Source organism: Macaca thibetana, chromosome 20 (genome assembly GCF_024542745.1).
Source record: "Macaca thibetana thibetana isolate TM-01 chromosome 20, ASM2454274v1, whole genome shotgun sequence".
Lineage (NCBI taxonomy): Eukaryota > Metazoa > Chordata > Mammalia > Primates > Cercopithecidae > Macaca > Macaca thibetana.
In genome coordinates, this window is record NC_065597.1 from 56,430,914 (window position 1) to 56,438,428 (window position 7,515).

Genomic DNA, 7,515 nt, shown 5'->3' on the forward strand with positions numbered 1-7,515 from the left:
AGCTGGAGGCATCAAGCTACCTGACTTCAAACTATACTACAAGGCTACAGTAACCAAAACAGCATGGTACTGGTACCAAAACAGAGATATATCATCACTTGCCATCAGAGAAATCCAAATCAAAACCACAATGAGATACCATCTCACACCAGTTAGAATGGCAATCATTAAAAAATTAGGAAACAACAGGCGCTGGATGTGAAGAAATAAGAACACTTTTACACTGTTGGTGGGACTGTAAACTAGTTCAACCATTGTGGAAAACAGTGTGGCAATTCCTCAAGGATCTAGAAATAGAAATACCATTTGACCTAGCCATCCCATTACTGGGTATATACCCAAAGGATTATAAATCATGCTGCTATAAAGACACATGCACACGTATGTTTATTGCAGCACTATTCACAATAGCAAAGACTTGGAATCAACCCAAATGTCCATCAGTGACACTGGATTAAGGAAATGTGGCACATATACACCATGGAATACTATGCAGCTATAAAAAAGGATGAGTTTGTGTCCTTTGTAGGGACATGGATGCAGCTGGAAACCATCATTCTCAGCAAACTATTGCAAGGACAGAAAACCAAACACTGCATGTTCTCACTCATAGGTGGGATTTGAACAATGAGATCACTTGGACACAGGAAGGGGAACGTCACATACCGGGGCCTATTGTGGGGAGGGGGGAGTGGGGAGGGATAGCATTAGGAGATATATCTAATGTAAATGATGAGTTAATGGGTGCAGCACACCAACATGGCACATGTATACATATGTAACAAACCTGCACATTGTGCACATGTACCCTAGAACTTAAAGTATAAAAAAAAGACATATGTGTAAGATTGTGCATGTTTGTGTGCATGTGTGCCTACACGTTTGTCAGTACATGGATGTATGTGAGACTGTGTATGTGTATGTGTGTGCAAGTGTGTGTAGAGCTGCATGAGCAGGTGTACAGGTGTTTATGCATACTTACATGCATGCATGTGTGTTGGTAGATGTGGATATGTGTGAACGTATGTGTGCGAATGTGTATGTAATTATGTGTGTGTGTATGTATGTGAATGTATGTGTGCAAATTTGTATGTAATTATGTATGTGACTGTAGTGTATATGTAGCTCTGCAGTTAAGTGTACGTCTATATATCTGTTTATGAGTTTGGCATGTGCATAAGACTGACTGTAAGTGTAAGTGTGTGTATTCATGTGTGTGAGTGGTGGGGGGCTAGAAGTGTGACTAGATATTTGTGTGTGCTTGCATGTGTGAGTGTCTATGTGTGGCGGTGGAATTGCAGATGTATGTGTGGCTGTATCTATATTTGTGTGTGTGTGCATGTGTCTGAGTGTGTGTAAGTCCTAAATAGCACTCACAGTATTTACAATGGTCTAAAAACCCCTCTCTGGGTGGTCCTTTGCACCTGGCCACTGGGGACACTGCCAAGTCATGATGCTGGACTTAGCTGAGTGTCTTTTCCTTTCGGTTTTACAAATTTTGACCTTTAGACACATTTCAGGATAGCATATTCTACTGGGAAATCTGTGAGGTGGAAAATCAAAATTTTCCTGATGACTGTTTAAAAAGAATAACGGCTAGCTCATGTCTTCAGTGCTTTATAGATGTGCTCACATGTAATCGTAACAAGAACTCTACAGGAGAAGTATCCAGCGCCTCATTTTATAGATAAGGAAATTGAGGCTCAGAGAGGACGGGTGACTTGGCTAAGCTCCCACAGTTGGTAAGTGCTACAACAGGACTCAAATGTAACGTCAAAGTCCAGTGTCCTTCTCATATGGAACACCATGTTTCTGCAAAGAGGCATTTTAAAAGAAAATGATTTGAAATAGTCACTGTTGGAGGCTGTGCGCAATCAACTGACCATCTCTGTGTTCCTAGAATCTGGCCCACAGTGGGGATTCAATGTTTGGGGAAGATAGAAACAGTGCTGGAGTTTCTGGGGAAGCGTTGGGAGCAGAACTCTGTGGTGGGGGGCTCAGAATTTCCCAGGGCAGGGGGTTTTGAGTCAGGAATCAGAACCACTGCTGGAAAAACAGATTTTCTTTATCACGCTCTACCTCTGATCATCTCAGGAAGTTTTTGGTGGCCTGGGTGGATGGACCCAAGGTTTCGGAAGCAGCCTGAAGCAAGAGACGATGCCTGAGAATTGCCATCAGAAGACCCATTTTAAATCTTAGCTGTACTACTTACCAAATGAGCACACACACTGACCTGCTGTGCCTCAGTTTCCTCCTGTACAAAATGGAGATAAAAATAGCATCTATCTGGTAGGATCATGGTAAAGCCTGAGTGAGACAATTCTAGAGGCTTCTCACTTGTCCTGATGCCAGAGGGGTATGATGCTGCACCCCTAAGCCTCTAAGACATGGAGAACAATGCAAAGTGCTAGATTTCTGCAAAGGCTTATGTTTGATCTAAAAAACCTGTTCAAAAGTATCATTGTGCTTCAGGAGATAATTCTGCCTCTGCTTCTCACTTTCAGAGTTGAGGGCTGCATCTGACATGTGACTGTGGTTTCGAGTCTCTGGAGTCCCATTTTTTTGTCTCTTCCATGGAGTTTGTTTGCTGCAGTTTGAGGAGCTAAGGCATATGAGAAATACCAGGTACATAATTAGTGCTTTGGAAAGAAACTGCTATTTCCATGATTATTGGGAGCTTTCATGAGGCAACTCACCCAGAGACCCCTTGCATGAAGGTAGGAAACTCATCGGTCGTCTGAGGTGTGGGATCTTAATGTCCCCTCTGGAAAATGGGATCGTAGACTGAGTAATAGTAACTAGGAATAACATTTGTTGGTTGGGCGCGGTGACTCACACCTGTAATCCCAGCACTTTGGGAGGCCAAGGTGGGTGAATCACCTGAGGTCAGGAGTTTGAGACCAGTCTGGCCAACATGGAGAAACCCCATCTCTACTAAAAAAATTCTAAAATTAGCTGGGTGTGGTGGTGCGCACCTGTAATCCCAGCTACTCAGGAGGCTGAGGCAGGAGAATCACTTGAACCTGGGAGGTGGAGGTTGCAGTGAGCTGAGACAGCGCCACTGCACTCCAGCCTGGGGGACAAGAGGGAAACTCAGTCTCAAAAACAAACAAACAAACAAACAAACAAACAAAAACACATTTATTGAGAGAACGTTTAGTGTGCTGCAAACTAGGCAGGTGTTTCATTCAATCACCTCTATAACCCTAGCAGTTATCTATTATTATCTCCAATTCAGCATGTGGAAACTGAGGCTCAGACAGTGTAAGTCAACCACCCAAGTAGGTAAGTGGCACCACAAGGCCTCAACCCAGGTCTGGTTCGCATCATGCCTAGCTCTTAACCACTCTGCTGATGCCCCAACGCCTACATCCTCAGTGTCTGAATTGAAAAATATGAGAAAATGAGAAACAAATGCAGGTTTGGGGGTTGTTGGGCCTGGCATTCAAATCTCAGCTCTGCCACTTACAGCTGTGCAAGTTTGGGTGAGTGGCTCCACCTTTCTGAGCCTCAGATCTCTCTTCTGTAAAATAGGGTTCACAAGGCGATTGTTTCTGTCTCAGTGCCTTTGAACCTGCTCTTCTGTCTCTGGGAGTGCCCTCCCCGACCCCCACATCTGCACAGCTCGCTCCCTCACCTTTCAGTTTGTTCAAACATCGTCTTCGCAAATCCCTTCCTGGCTACCCTATTTCAAATCCTGTGCCACCATCCCATAGTCCCTCTTCACTACTTGTACTTTATTTTCCTCCTTCGCGCTGACACTGTCTGACATACTCTAATTTTTAAAATTAGATTTATGCAAAAGTAGTTGCGGTTTTTACCATCAAAAGTAAAGAACCTAATAGTTCTTTGTTGTCTCTCTTTTCATTAGGTTGCCATTTCCAGAAGGTGGGGGTTTTTGTCTCTTTCATTCACTGGTGTATCCTCAGTGCCTAGAACTGTGCTGGGTACAGAGTGGGAATAGAACCATTTTTTGCTAAATGAAGGGATGAATGAAAGATACCTACTTTATTGCTTTTTGCAGAGCTTAAGTGAGATAATGTCTAGTAAGTCCACAGTGAAGTTCAACAGTTAAGAAAGAGCTCAATCTGTGGTAGTGGTTTACTATCATCATCATCACCACCACCACCCTCATGATCCTCTTGTTCATCTTTATTACTGTAAGTGTACAAGGTGAGCTGTGGATTCTCAGGCAGAAATCCTGAAATGAAAGGATCAGTGCTCCCATCTGGCATATCCTGGACTTCCTTGATTCTCTCCTTACCTTAAAGATGTTGCTGTGAGGCTGGACACCGTGGCTCACGCCTGTAATCCCAGCACTTTGGGAGGCTGAAGTGGGTGGATCACTTGAGGTCAGGAGTTTGAGACCAGCCTGGCCAACGTGGTGAAACCCCATCTCTACTAAAAATACAAAAATTAACTGGGTGTGGTGGTGCACGCCGGTAGTCCCAGCTACTCGGGAGGCTGAGGCAGGAGAATCGCTTGAACCCAGGAGGCGGAGGTTGTAGTGAGTCAAGACCACGCCACTGCACTCCCTCTCAAAGTGAGACTCCCTCTCAAAAAAAAAAAAAAAAATGTTGCTGTGATTTACCACATTGCACAATAGGAGATTGGGCTCTTTCTAGCTAAGGATTATTTCTCAAAACCAAGATAAATACTGAAACAAGAAAAATTAAATTAAATTAATAGCTAACATACAGGTATCACTACCCAATAAAAGCTGACACCACCCCAAATTCTGATGGACATAGTGGGATTGGAAGGTGTATGACCTTTGAGAGAAAATCTAAACATGATGGCAGAATGATAGAAAGGAGTGCACAGCAATGGAAAAGCTTGGGAGCGTAAGTCTAGTATAACACTCCAGCCCCCAATATAGAGATGTGGAAAAAGCGGCCTACAGAGGGAAAGTCACCTCCCTGTGTACCAGATAGAACTGTTAGGTTTCTATTAGGAATTTTTCAGTATTCAAGAAAAGAAACAGACATTCATTTGGAGAGAAAAAAAGAGGTGAACAGTCTTCCGGTATAATTCTTGCTTGACGCCTCTTCAGCTCCCTATTCCCTTCAATTAGTATCTTATTTTTCATTCATTCATTCATTCAATGACTATTTACTGATACCTACTAGCCAGCAAGTCCCGACATTGGCACTGGGATGACAGACAAGACTATGATCTAGCCAATGATTTAGAAGAGTCCACAATCTACTAGGAAAGACAGGCAAAACAAACCTAAAATAATAAGCAATAGCAATGCGCTATGATGCCCATGAAAGAGAATGTTAAATGGGACTTCCTCTGTTTTCTCAGAATCTTGGCTGAAGCTCCAAGTGAAGACCAGGGAAACACATAACCACAGTTTAATGACAGGGTGTCACATGACATGCTCAGAAGTAATCCCAACCTGACTTTGGAGCTTCACTCGCCTCCAGCCTGTATATGACAAAAGGCTACTGATAAAGCCAGCAGGTGGGTTTGATGGAAAGGAATTGTAACCGCCCAGTGGGTTCACCTTGCCCACTGCCTAGACAGAGCCGATTTATGAAGTCTCATTCTGTTACCTAGGCTGGAGTGCAGTGGTGTGATCTCAGCTCACTGCAACCTCTGCCTCCCGGGTTCAAGCAATTCTCTTGCCTCAGCCTCCCGAGAAGCTGGAATTACAGGTGCACTCCACCACACCCAGCTAATTTTTGTATTTTTAGTAGAGACGAGGTTTCACCATGTTGGCCAGGCAGGTCTCGAACTCCTTCCCTCAGGTGATCCACCTGTCTCGGCCTCCCAAAGTGCTGGGATTATAGACGTGAGCCACTGCACCCAGTTCAGGGACTTTTTTTTTTTGAGATGGAGTCTCGCTCTGTCGCCCAGGCTGGAGTGCAGTGGCGCGATCTGGGCTCACTACAGGCTCCGCCTCCCAGTTTCACGCCATTCTCCTGCCCCAGCCTCCCCAGTAGCTGGGACTACAGGTGCCCGCCACCACGCCCGGCTAATTTTTTTGTATTTTTAGTAGAGACGGCGTTTCACCGTGTTAGCCAGGATGGTCTCGATCTCCTGACCTTGTGATCTGCCTGCCTCGGCCTCCCAAAGTGCTGGGATTACAGGCGTGAGCCACCGCGCCCGGCCCAGGGACTTTCTTATAGAATCCTTCCTGCTACACTCAGCCCCCTGAGTCTTGATCAGTCCCCCCAGTCTATGTCTTAAATGTATTCTTTTCTTCATGGCATTACAATTGTACATTTATTTGCATTATTCTGTGATAAATAATAATGACCTTCTTACTAGACTCAACTCCACAAGGGTTTGGGCTGAAATGTGTTTCCCCAAATTCTTATGTTGAAGGCCTAACCTCAGATACCCCAGTTTCTCCCAGTACCCCAGATTGTGACTATCTTTGGAGACAAGGTTTTTAAAGAGGTGATTAAGTTAAAGTCAGGTCATGAGGGTGGGCCCTAATCCAATCGGACATAACAGGTGTCCTTAGAAGCAGAGGAGATTGGGCCCCAGACACACATACGCAGAAGAAAGATCACGTGAAGACAAAGGCAGAAGTCGTCGATCTACACACCAAGGAAACGTTCTCAGAATGAAACCAAGCCTGCCAACCTCTGATCCTAGACTTCCAGCCACCAGAACGGTGAGGACTTTAATTTCTGTTGTTTAAATGGCCCAGTCTGTTGTACTTTGTTATGGCAGACCCAGAAAACTCACATAGATAGGGACTAGGCTGGCTTTAGTGTATCACTGCAGTCTCAGAGCTCGGTATTGAGTAGGTGCTCCTTGAATTTTCCCTGGAGGATGTGGCGGTGCCAGGGGAGGGGTCGGCAGCACTGGGATTGCTTCAGTTTCCATCTGCTGCTTTTCCTCCAGGGTTGCTCCCAGAACCACCCTTTCCTGTTTGCAGGCCTGAGCCGTGGCTTCAGGTCCTTATGCCCCTCCTGGATAAGACTTTGTGACGGTTAATGTTAGGTGTCAACTTGACTGGGTTAAGAGTTCCCAGATAGCTATGAACATTACTTCTGGGTGTCTCTGGGAGGTGTTTCCAGGTGATACTAGAGATAGAGTCATAGACTAAGAAGATCTGCCCTCATCCACATGGGCAGGCATCATCCAATCCATTAGGGCATGAAGAGGAGAAAAAGGAGAAAGGACGAATTTGCTCCTTCATTTTGGGTTGGAACACCTGCGTTTTCTTGTCCTCAGACGGTGAAGCTCCTGGTTCTTGATCCTTTGCACTCAACAGGGAGTTATACCATTGGCTCTCCTGGTTCTCAGGCGTTTGGACTCAGATGGAATGGGCCTTCCTGGGGTCTCCAGCATGCAGATGGCAGATGGTGGAACTTCTCAGCCTCCAAAATCGAGTGAGCCAATTCCCACTATAAATCCCCTCTCCTATGTCTGTATATATCCTATTGCTTCTCTTCCTTTGCAGAATGCTGACTAATACAGACATAATACAGCAGCCTTTGGGAATGATGTATGAGTATGTGGAGGAAGAACTAGACATGAAGTAGCATGTGC